Source organism: Manduca sexta, chromosome 4 (assembly GCF_014839805.1).
Source record: "Manduca sexta isolate Smith_Timp_Sample1 chromosome 4, JHU_Msex_v1.0, whole genome shotgun sequence".
NCBI classification, from domain to species: Eukaryota; Metazoa; Arthropoda; class Insecta; order Lepidoptera; family Sphingidae; genus Manduca; species Manduca sexta.
The window spans coordinates 8204729-8217174 of NC_051118.1; the positions used below are offsets into that span (position 1 = coordinate 8204729).

The 12446-nt window shown below is 35.5% G+C and overlaps 1 protein-coding gene across 1 annotated transcript in view; it reads left to right on the forward strand.

Moving 5' to 3' along the window:
• The first annotated feature begins 1114 nt into the window (after positions 1–1114).
• The window catches only part of LOC115443194 (orexin receptor type 1), a 111333-nt gene continuing 100001 nt past the window's right edge, over positions 1115–12446 (forward strand). Inside the window, exon 1 of the mRNA XM_037442582.1 lies at positions 1115–1509. The gene's annotated coding sequence lies outside the window, so the exon portion shown is untranslated. The remainder of the gene's footprint in view (positions 1510–12446) is intronic.

Consider the following 12446-nt stretch of genomic DNA (forward strand, 5'->3'; position numbering starts at 1 on the left):
AAAAAGCTATTTATGCTGCCCACATTAAAGCTCAAAGTATGAGGCCCACTCCGCACACATTCCGACAAAACGTGTGATACCCCCGTGTCTCGGAAAGCACGTAAAGCCGTTTTTCATGTGCATTATTTTAATTATAAAAGTGTAAAAAAGTAATTTTAAAAATAAAGATTTATCGATATAAATAAAAATGTAAAAAAATACTTTTAAAATGAAGATAATTTATTATTTTGATCTTGTTAAACTCTATATAGAGTAAGAAAAATAAAAACGACTACAAAGTCGTTTACTTACACAAGCAAAGAAATTTATAACATTTTTAAAGACTCATGCATTAATACACTATACATACGAATGCATAACAATATATAAATATGTATAACACATTTATAGTAATGATCAAAATATAATGAATTGCAGCACATCAACAAACTAGAAAATATATCTAATGGTAAACTTGTATCATTGTAAGTTTTGAAATATAAGATTAGTTCAATACTCGTAGAATTGTGATGTCAATATTACATCCAAAGTTGACTTTCTGAAAATAAAAATGTATTGTTTTATTAGCCTTTGCTCGCGACTTCGCCTGCGTGAAAGAGTTTTCCGAGATAATAGCTCGCTGTATATTTTCAAATTTCATTAAAAACCGTTAGGTACTTTTTGAGTTTATCGTGTTCAGACAGGCAGACCGATGCAATGGGAAACTCTGTGTCTTTCTTCTGCAATGAAAGCTCTCTAGAGGTATAAATTTTCCCTGGTTTTGCAACATTTTTCATCGCTGCTCCACTCCTATTGGCCATAGCGTGATGTTATAGCCTTCCTCGATAAATGGACTATCCAACACTAAAAGAATTTTTCAATTCGAACTAGTAGTTTTTCAGATTAGCACATTCAAACAAACAAAGTATTCAGCTTTATATAATAGTATAGTTTATTAATTCACGAAATTTAAAAACATTCGAAATTTGAAATACGATGGGCAACCGCAATATTAATAAACGATAACTTAAGTAATTGCATATCATTCGTATACCAAAGGAAAATTACAAATAATAAAGCAACGTAAATGAAGCCGTGTGCAGTTTTCAGCGAACATTTTGCGACCGCGACGGGAACTCTTAACTCAGTTCTGTGTTGCCTACCGTCGGTCGTGCATGCCTTCGGACGGCCGACTGAGGCGCGCGCTCTGCCCGAAAACTTATAAAGTAAATATCGGCCAGTTACTTTTTAAAAAATCAAAAACATCGTGGCCAGTTTTGTTTTAAAAAAGTTTATTTGGTTTTTAATTTTGTCGTTCCATTTTCGAAAGTATTTTAGTTTATATTAAAAATGTATTAGAATTTTGGTGATATCGCGAAATAAATGTGACATTTTTGTTACTTTCTTGTGGCGAAGACTGGAGAATGTTTTTGTTGTGAATACAAAATTACTGAGTTGTTCAAAGTGTGTGTTTTAATTGTTAACAGTTAATGAAGGAATAGTTGAACCAGTGCCAATCGTGCGTGGAACGTAAGTAAATACTTGATTTTACCATTTAATTACCAGAACTACGTTTTGTGATAATTTGAGGTACATATGGATATGTATGTGACAAAAAAATTAAATAAAATCTGAAATTAATTTAATAACATTAAAAATTTCGATATCTTCGTTATCTCAAAAAACAATCTTTACCTTACATAAAATATAAAATGAAGAATTTAATAAATTCTTCTACAATCGACAATATGAACAGAAAATTCAAAATCTCGACATTGAAACAGTTTTGATTTCAGATATATTAATAATTTTAAACCTTAATTTGACTACAAAGTATGTATTTTTTGTGTCACCTTTAACAATATCCATAGACTACACAAATATTATATTACAACCTTTTTAAACTTTATACTAGACACTCTATACACCTTAGCCTTATATATTAATGGTGGTAGGTCTCCCATATGTGTAAGTCCGCCTGGTTAGGTACCACCGTAATGTCTATTTCTGCCGCCAAGCAGTGTGTAGTCACTGTTGTATTCTGATTTGGAGGACATTGTAGCCAGTGTTATTATTGGACATATTAAATCTCATGTCTCAGGATGACGAGCACAGTGTAATACCAAATACTTTGCAATTCAAGGTGTTGGTGTTCCTACTGTTTATGGGCGGTCGTATCACTTACCATCAGGCGAACGGCTACCTCGTCATTCAAAGCAAAAAAAAAAAACAAATTTAAAACCTCGAGTTTGTTAATGCTCATAATTTCTTTCCACTTTCGTGCTCATATGAGAGCGAAAAATAAATTAATAAAGGTAAACCTTTAGCCAACTTAATGCAGGTAGATTTGAACGGCTTAACTCTTGCTTTCTTCGTGTGCTCATAACAAACGCTCTATTGCCCCTAAGGATCGGCCTATGCTTGATTTTGTACATTATTCTATATGTAATGGTTAATAATACGAAAAAGAAGCACTCCTGCCAAAACTGCATAAAAATTGGTTAAAAAATGAGCGAGTAATTTATATTTAAAATATTGTAATGTGCAGAAGTGGGCGCGATTTGGGGATATCGCTTCATCTCTTTCTTTCGCACGCGTCGTAATTCCCGATGACGTCACATGTGGGTATTTCGTCTCTTTTCTGTTTCTTGTTAATTATCCCTTCCACCGAAATTCAAAGTCATAACTTGTTGATTTTTTACCGGATTTTAATAATTCCTTCTGTGTTATAATTTATATTATGTAAATATTTGATAATAGTAAAGAACGAAAATGAGTCCGGTACCCTATTGCACTAGCTCCCTAAAAACAAAAAATAGTATTAGAGTATTTCTTAATATAAATGTACGTAATGACAGAGTTTTTACGAAATATTGTTACGAAATTTTCTTTTTTTTTTTGTTTGTATTAATGCGTGTTCTCTCTTAAACCTACACTTATAAATCTGAAGAGTGTTTGTTTGGACACGCTAATCTCACTATTAAACCTATTTTGAATTCTTCGCTAATAGAAGCCTACATTACTCCTGAGTGCTATAAGGCTATACTTACAGTATAGCCTATACTATAGGCCCTATAGGGATACATCCTGGGAAAATATATATCCTGGAAAAACGTTTTTACACAGACCGAACTCCCGGAAAAAACTAGTAAAATATATTACCCAGTAACCAGCGGCGATAGCCTAGTTGGGTGTGGAACGGACTGCGGAGACGAATGTCCGCAGGTTCAAATCCCAAGGGCACACACCTCTGACTTTTCTAAAATCATGTGGGTATTTTTTGTGAATTTATCGTTCGCTTTAACGGTGAAGGAAAACATCGTGAGGAAACCTGCACATCTGAGAAGTTCTCTATAGGAATTTCGAAGGTGTGTGAAGTCTACCAATCCGCACTAGGCCAGCGTGGTGGACTATGGCCTAATCCCTCTCTGTAGTAGAGGAGGCCCGTGCTCAGCAGTGGGCAAGTATATAATACAGGGCTGATATTATTATTTATTATAAACTGGAACTGCGTCGTTGGCGTAGTTGTATTAGGATACAACTGCGTTGCTGAGATTTCGGGTGCTATTCCCGGTTCGGGCAAAATAATATCTTTTTCTACTCAGTCTCAGCCTGGAGTCTAGTATTTATGGCGATGGAATCGCCCACTATCACACCATAAATACGTGCGGCAAAAAGTGAGTGCATCAGTTGCGCCTCTGCCTACCCCTTCGAAGATAAAAGGCATAAGTGTGTAATGTATATAAGCTGAAGAGTTGGATTGTGAAGGAACTTGAGAACTGCTCTTAAAAATTTAAAGGGTATATGAAGTCTGCCCGCATTAGGCCAGCGTGGTGGACTAAGGCCTAAACCCTCTCAGTAATAGAGACCGTTCCCAACAATGACCATATAGGGCCATCTTGACATTGCGTTACTTAATGAAACCACATAGTTATCTACTTGGAAATATCATTTTACAATAAGTTACTTGAGCCGTAAATATAAAATAAAAAAGTGTAAATTTCGAACAAAATAAATTTTAATAAAAAGTCATTTTAATTTTATACGCCCTAATGCCACTACACTATTGGAAGAGAATTCCTCGCAGCAACAACGTCATAGTTTCAGTCAGAAATACACTGACAGACACGCCACATTCGCAATAAACTACAAAATGATCAAAAAAAAACCTAAAACCAGGATTTTTGTGAAAATATTCGTTAGTAATGAATGAATTTTGGCATAATGTCAGCAAAGGTGAAGACGAGTATGTGGTTTCATTTAGTAACGCAGTGTTAAAATGACCCTGTATAATAATGGCTGGTATTAATAAACTGGAGATTTAATTACGTAATACACATATTTCTCAATTAATGAACTAAACTTCACGCTCAATTAACTCACGCCTTTGTATATAAGAGTTAGACAACATAGTTAGCGCTCCCATACATTGCCTAGCCTAAATCAACTTGCGATACAATAGATGACGCAATAGCTATTATAGAAATTATGATTGCAGAAAACTCAAATGTGTTTTCCGTTGGGTCAAAATGAAATTGTCCAACCTGGGTATCAAGCCTAGAATCTTAAGTTTTACAGCCCAAGTACTTAAGTAACGATTTTATTTAAAGTATTCTTACCTGTAAGTGGCTTTTGCCTTCGAGTCCGTCTGCGTGAAGAAGTTTTTCCGGGATAAAAGGCAGTTTATAGCCCTCGGGAATAATATAGCTTCTTATTGGTAAAAACTGCTTTGAATGACAAGGCGAGCTTGCCGTTCTCCTGATGGTAAGAGATACGACCACCCATAAACAGTAGAAGTACCTTCCTACAACTTGAATTACAAAGTATTGTCTGGTATTCCACTGCGCTCGCCATCCTGAGACATGAGACGTTAAGCCATTATGTCCAGTAGTTACAATGACTACAATTTTTTTCAAACTGGAACACAACAGTGACTACACTGCTACTTGGCTGTAGAAATAGACATTGCGGTAGTACCGACCTAGGCGGACTCTCACATATGAGAAACCTACCACCAGTAAACCTTGCGCTGATAGTAAATGCTATCTCTGAATACATAGACTTATTTCACCCTAAATCAGACAAATAAAGACACGTCTTAGGATGGGAGGAGGGAAGAAGATAGAAACTGTTCGCGAGCCCTATAGGCCTTAATGTGAATTGGCTACTGTACTATAGTAAGCCTGTATCACAAACATGTTAAGTGTTATTCATATCGTAACATCTTGGACAAACAAACACTATATATAAGGATTAATATCTTAAGATTAATGAAGGTAGATTGTCCATTGTTGTAGTACAACTACCCCGCTTTTAAAAATGTGTCAATAAATGCTGAACGTAAGTAACGGATGTATTTTATTTATCATAAATCGTAATACACACAAGATGCAATGAGATATACACACTTTACTGTGTGCCTAAGGCGGCTGCAAATATCCCCTGTGCATGGGCGTGCATTCGGTGTGGTAACCGAGCGCACAAGAATTGCATCTGAGGGGGGGAGGGGGGTTGATTATTTGAAAATTCATATCTCGAACCACTGATTAACTTCTTTCGCTGATAATAAAGTCTGTTATCTCTGAAAAAATAGGCAAATTTTATCCCAAATCAGACTTGAACGTAATCGGAACTAGCTAATTCTATAGAGAAGCGGCGGAAAGCTAGAACAGTTAGCACTACGTAAATATTCATGAAATATCAACCGATACCTATCGACTAGCCGCCTCGAATGTGAGATAACGCGACATTAAAGCACTCGTTGTTTGATTATGATGTTTTTAATAGGGTATTTGACTTATTTTTTTAAAAACTTTTATGAAATATGTACGTCGTATAAATTCTAAAACATAAAGCATTGAAGTCTGATGAAAAATTCACAAGTTATAAGCTATTGAAATTTGATAGTAGGGGTAAGTGTCAAAAAACAAAAAAGATGAAATACTTGCATGTGACGTCAGCGGGCATTACGATGCGTGCGAAAGAGAGAGATGGAGCGATATACCCGCTCCACGCCCACTCCTGCACGTAGCATTGTTTGAAATTTGAATTACTGCCTCATTTCTTATCGAATTTTAATACTGTTTTCACAGAAGGATTTCTTTTTTGTATTAATTGCTGTTACTTAATATGAAAAAATACATAAAATCAAACATTATCAAATACTCTATTTCTGGAGTGACCAAAGCGTGAGTCACATGCTTTTCTCCAAACTTCGGAGGTTACAATATATAACTAGCGGCGATAACCTAGTTGGGATTGAAACGGACTGCCAAGACGAATGTTCGCAGGTTCGAATTCCAAGGGTGCACACTTCTGACTTTTCTAAAATTATGTGTGTATTCTTTGTGAATTATCTCTTGCTTTAACGGTGAAGGAAAACATCGTGAGGGAACCTGCATACCTTAAACGTTCTCCGTGGGAATTTTGAGGGTGTATGAAGTCTACCAATCCGCACCAGGCCAGCGTGGTGGACTAAGACCTAATCCGTCTCAGTAGTAACGGAAGCCCGTGGGCCGTGCAGCACCGGGACAGTATATAATACAGGGCTGATATTATTATTATATTTTGCTTGCAACTCTGCCCACGCGAAAATGTTTTTCTAGTATAAATATTTTCTCGGAATAAAAAGTAGCCTATGGCACTCAGCACGTAGCTTCCTAAACCGATGTGGATATTTTTTTTCTGTTTATTAGTTCCTGAAATAAGCGCGTTCAAACAAACAAACTCTTCAGCTTTCAGCTTTACGCTAACGCGTACCTTCCACTATCCTTTTGGGAAAATGTGTTCCCGATTTTAATCTGGGACAAACATTATGCAAAATTTCATTAATATTTCTTCGCTTTTTACTTAGCCTTGTAGCTAATAGCTCATATATTTCGACCTAGGCTTAGGAATCTATATTATATAAAACTGAAGAGGTTGCTTAAACGTACTAATCTCAGGAACTAGTTACTCATTTTGAAAATTTGATTGCTAATATGAAGCTACATTACTCCTAAGTGCTATAGGCTACTTTTTATCCCGGGAAATTAGAAAGCGGGGTATTCTAACGTATATAATATAATAATATCAGCCCTGTATTATATACAAACCCACTATTGGGCACGGGCCTCCTCTACCACTGAGAGGGATTAGGCCTTGACCACCACGCTGGCCTAGTGCGGATTGGTAGACTTCACACACCCTCGAAATTCCTATAGAGAAATACTCAGGCGTGCAGGTTTCCTCACGATGTTTTTCTTCACCGTTAGATGATTAATAATAAATAATATACACATAATTTTTTAGAAATGTCAGAGGTGTGTGTCTTTGGGATTTGAACCTGCGGACATTCGTCTCGGCAGTCCGTTCCACACCCAACTAGGCTGTCGCCGCTTGTTATTCTGCCATGCTAAGCTCAAAGCGGTATCTAAAAAAAATCAAAATCTAGATTTTTATGTCGTCAGATAGCTTAAAGAAATACCCATCCAATGAACTTACCTAAATCACGGTATCTTGTTTAGAACTTGTTAAAAAAAAACCTTTAAATAGTTTCTCTATCTCAGTTTTACATACAAAACTATATTTACAAAACTTAAATTATCTCGAAATAAGGTTTCCCTGACATACCGCTTTTGCGCTAAGCACAGCAGTATTTATCTGGGAAAAACTATTTCACGCGGTTGGAGCAAAAGCCATATATCTTTAGCTTAGTATAGTTTGTTTATGTACATGTCCTAGATAATTAATTAGATAGGTCGCCCAGTGGTTGAAATTCAACCGTAATTCACATATACTTAAATTTTATTTTTCTGTACTCTATATGAACTTTAATTATCCCATATCTCACTCCTCGCGTGCGCAAATTGGTTAAAAAGGGTTTCAAAGTTTTTCACGTATTAATATTATGTAAATAAGGTATACTTTGGCCTGTTTAAAATACTCAGTAGTGGAGGTATCTTATTATTTTTCACTTCGGGCCGGTGCATATACATATTTGATGGATGTTGTGATGTGATTGTTTACTGTCAAATTATTCATATATCACCGTTAACCACAGAGTAACATTTCAAAAAGAACCGGTACCAATAAAACAAATATATATATAAAAATGAATCCCTATTTCCCTTGGTCACGGCCATCACGCGTGAATGCCTGGACCAATTTCACTTTTTTTTTGTGTTTGTTATTGTCAGGAGAAGGTTCTTATGAAAGAAAAAAATTCAAAAAATAGCGCGGAAAATTAGACAATTTAAGAAAACTTAACGAAAATATTAATTTTATATAACTGTCAATTGTTTGAAATAACTGTCAGCGATTGACAGAATGCGCGCTGCAAATTCATAGTCAAGACGGAATAACGTTTGTCGGGTCAACTAGTAAATCAATAAAAATAAAATAAAATAAAAAGAGCGGTTATGAATTTATACAAACCAAAATATTCACCTGAAGTTTACATGATCGTGAGTTTCTGAGTTTCTGAATATTCCATGAATATGTTTCTGAATCATATCATCAGGTGTAGTTGGGTAACTTTTCAGACAAGAATACAAGGCTCTACCGAAACTAACATCAAGCCTTCTTTACTAAAACGAGATAAAACGAATGTTATTTGTAATATTAACGACTTCTCAGAAATATAAAAACAAGACACGTAGTAAGCCGCTTACGAAGAGATTTTAAAAAGCATTAATTGTAATAATGTAAATTTATGAGTTAATAGATTTTGCTCGCGGCTTCGCCTGTGTGATAGAGTATTATAGGATAAAAGTCTAACTATATATTTTCCCGGGATAGGAAGTAGCCTATAACCTTCCCAGGGTCTTAAACTATCTCCATACCAAATTTCATTCAAATCCGTTCAGTACATTTTGAGAAAATTTATAAAATAAAGACAGACAGAAAAGGGGAGTTTGTTTTATAATCTGTATGGATGATTACGATACCTTCTTAGCCGACGTCCTTCCCAGGGTCTCGAAGTATCTCCATTCTTTCTCTATAAGATAGTATTTGAGTTCATTGCGTTTAGACAGTCAGAAAATCCAGAGGACTGTTTTTAACATATTTTTATAACTTTTTTTATAAGAAGCAATCCGTCATACATGTTTGTTGCGTAACTGTAACCATTTACGCAGTACACGCAGCGGAAGCTCTCAAAAGGAATATTTTTTCCCGTTTTTGCAACATTTTTCATTGATGCTCCGCTCCTATTGGTCATAGCGTGATGTTATTTAGCTTCTAGCCTTCCTCGATGAACGGGCTATCTAACACTAAAAGATTTATTAAATTCGAAAGAGTAATCCATGAGATTAGCGCGTTCAAACAAACAAACTCTCCAGCTTTATATAATAGTATAGAATAAAAGAAATACACAAATATATATTTCGTAGAAACTGAACATCGTAGACAAATAAATATTTTGTTTTCCACGAAACTCTTGGTATTACGACTGATCAACAACTTTTGGAAATTAATGTTATTTATTGAAATATTCAGTAGATATTTTATTTTAAAGTCAAAGCTAATTCTTAATTAGTCAACATGTTTTTTATTTACGAAAATGTTTTTACATTTTACATTACTGATGATATGTCTCTCATGTGTGAGAGTCCAACTGGGTAGGTACCACCGCAATGTCTATTTCTGCCACTTAGCAGCAGTTTGTAGTCACTGTTGTGTTCCGGTTTGAAGAGCATTGTAGTTAGTGTACCTACTAGACATAATAAGACTTAACACCTCATGTCTCGGAATGGCGAGCGCAGTGGCATGCCAAACAATACTTTGTAATTCAAGGTGTTGGATGGTGTTGCTACTGTTTATGGGCGGTCGTACCATCAGGCGAACGGCAAGCTCGTCTCGTCATTCAAAGCAATTAATAAAAAAAACATTACTTAGTGTTATAGGATATATTTTGTTCTATTGGATGTTAATGACCTCAAAAACTATCTTCAGATCGGTCGCAAATCTATATATATAAAAATCAATTGCTGTTCGTTAGTCTCGCTAAAACTCGAGAACGGCTGAACCGATTTGGCTAATTTTGGTTTTGAATCATTTGTGGAAGTCCAGGGATGGATTAAACGGTGACGAACATAAATAATAAATAACGGAAAATACTAAAAACGACAATATAAGTTTTCAATACAAAATGTTTCTAGCCATGAAACATTTGATGTCTTTTGTCTTTTTAGAAAGAAAGAATTGGCCTGGCTGTCACATATATAGGTGCGTTCAGAAATTTGTCTGTTTCATAGTTGTAATATGAGGTCCGATTTCTTTGGTTTATTTTTTTCAAATACAAAACATTTTAGAAATAAATAAAGTGTAAAAGTGTCAGTTGGTTCTCAAAAATAGAAAACAAATAAATAAATTTCAAGACTATAATTAAAATCTATCATCAATTTGCCAGTGCGTGAGAGCTTTATTTATCGTTATTGTCGCAAAATGCCACGGAGAAGATGACTTAGATAGTCGAAGTTAATCAAATGTACGACGAGCTACTTCACGTGCAAACCGTACTCTCGACTAGCGAGAGACAGATAATGATAACATACGTATTGTATGGCAAAATTGTGTTTCACAATAAATAATAATAATAAATGTATGTAGGTGATACGAAGTTCACCGGGTCATCTAGTATAATAATAAATAATTTGTTACGAACCAACTAGTTGTTACTCGCTACACCTGTATTCCCGAAGGGGTAGGCAGAGCAACCAGGGCAGGCACTTCGCCAATTATGTTCCGTCCCATGATGTGATAAGGGGCGAGCCTATCGCCGATCAGACACATATTCAAGACTGAGCAGGTAAACCAGTATCACTTTGCCTGACCCGGGATTCGAACTCGAGACGAGAGGTGACGTACCGCCCACGCAATACAACTACAACACCAAGGCAGTCCTGTTAATCCGGGACATGGTTTATCTGTAAGCCGAATTACATCCAGTTATTTAATGATTTTTTGTTTATTTCAAACAAATATCCAAACAATTTTCGCCTCTATTTATTAAGAGTAAAGTAATATTTTGTTTCTTAACACGTAAAAAAAATCAACAAAAAAAAAAATAAACTGTAAAAAGTAAAAATAAAATTTATCATTTAAGTATATTTTTATAAGAACTTGGTACTATTTGACCCTCAAAGTTAATCTCTTAGTAATGATACCAAATTTTAAATCATTACCACTTTCGAAAGTCGGCAAATAGCTGATGATCCCCAAACGCCTGAATAGCTCTTTCTAAATTTTAGCTAAGAATCATCTCGTTCCAAAAAAGCGCTTCAAAATATGTCCATTCGTTAGCAACTGCGATGCCACAGACATACAATACTTTAATTTACTGTACTCTTTACCCGTGGTGGGTTAAAAAACCCAAGTTTTTTACCCATTTTTGAAGTAATATTTCTTTTGGTGCGTTAAGGAAAAAATATGAGAGTAAATTTTTTCGATTCGCGCGCACACCGTCACAAAAAACCGACACGATTGAATTAGCTGGTCGTTAGTTAAATTATTACATTATTATTTAATATGTAATTAGTGTACAAATAAATTAATAATAGATACAAATAATAATTATTAAAGTCCGGAAAAATTTAATTTTTTTAGACACACACACACACCATCACGCATTTTTATCCCCGAAGGGGTATGTAGAGGTGCAACCAGGGCACCCACTTTTCGCCAAGTGTGTTCCGTCCCATGATGTGATAGGGGGCGAGCCTATCGCCATATCGGGCACAAATTCCAGACTCCGGGCTGATATTCAGCAGAAAAAACCCAATTATCACTTTACCCGACCCGGGATTCAAACCCAGGACCTCAGAGCGCTGCCGTACCGCGCATGCAGTACAACTACGCCACCGAGGCAGTCATAATTTTAATTATTTTAATAATTTTAAAGTTTAATTATTTAATAATCCATATATACATATATAAAAGAAAGTGGTGTTAGTTACACTATTTATAACTCAAGAACGGATGAATCGATTTGGCTGAAAATTGGTGGAGAGGTAGCTTAGAATCAGGAGACGGACATAGGATACTTTTTATCCCGTTCCCACAGGAACAGAACGTGACATAAGACGTGGTATGAGAAAGCAAAATTTGCTATGGAGATAGTATAAGACCCTGGGAAGGTTATAGGCTACTATCCCGGGAAAATATATAGTGGGACTTTTACCCCGGAAAACTCCTTCACGCGGGCGAAGCCGCTAGCAAAAGCTAGTATTTAAATGAAATTTAATAAACTAGATAATGCGTTATAATAAAACGTTCTTTCAATGTATTAAATACTTTTTTTTTCTATTATTAATGTCGTCTTCTCTACAAACAGGATAACGCGATTTTTATCTTGTTACGCTAAAGAAGTATAACTTCTCACGTGCGTACATAAGTACACGTTTTATTCAATCAAAACTATCATACCTACTTCTATAAACCAAACTATCAAATCGAAAGCAATACTGAATGTGGTTAGGACTGACCGA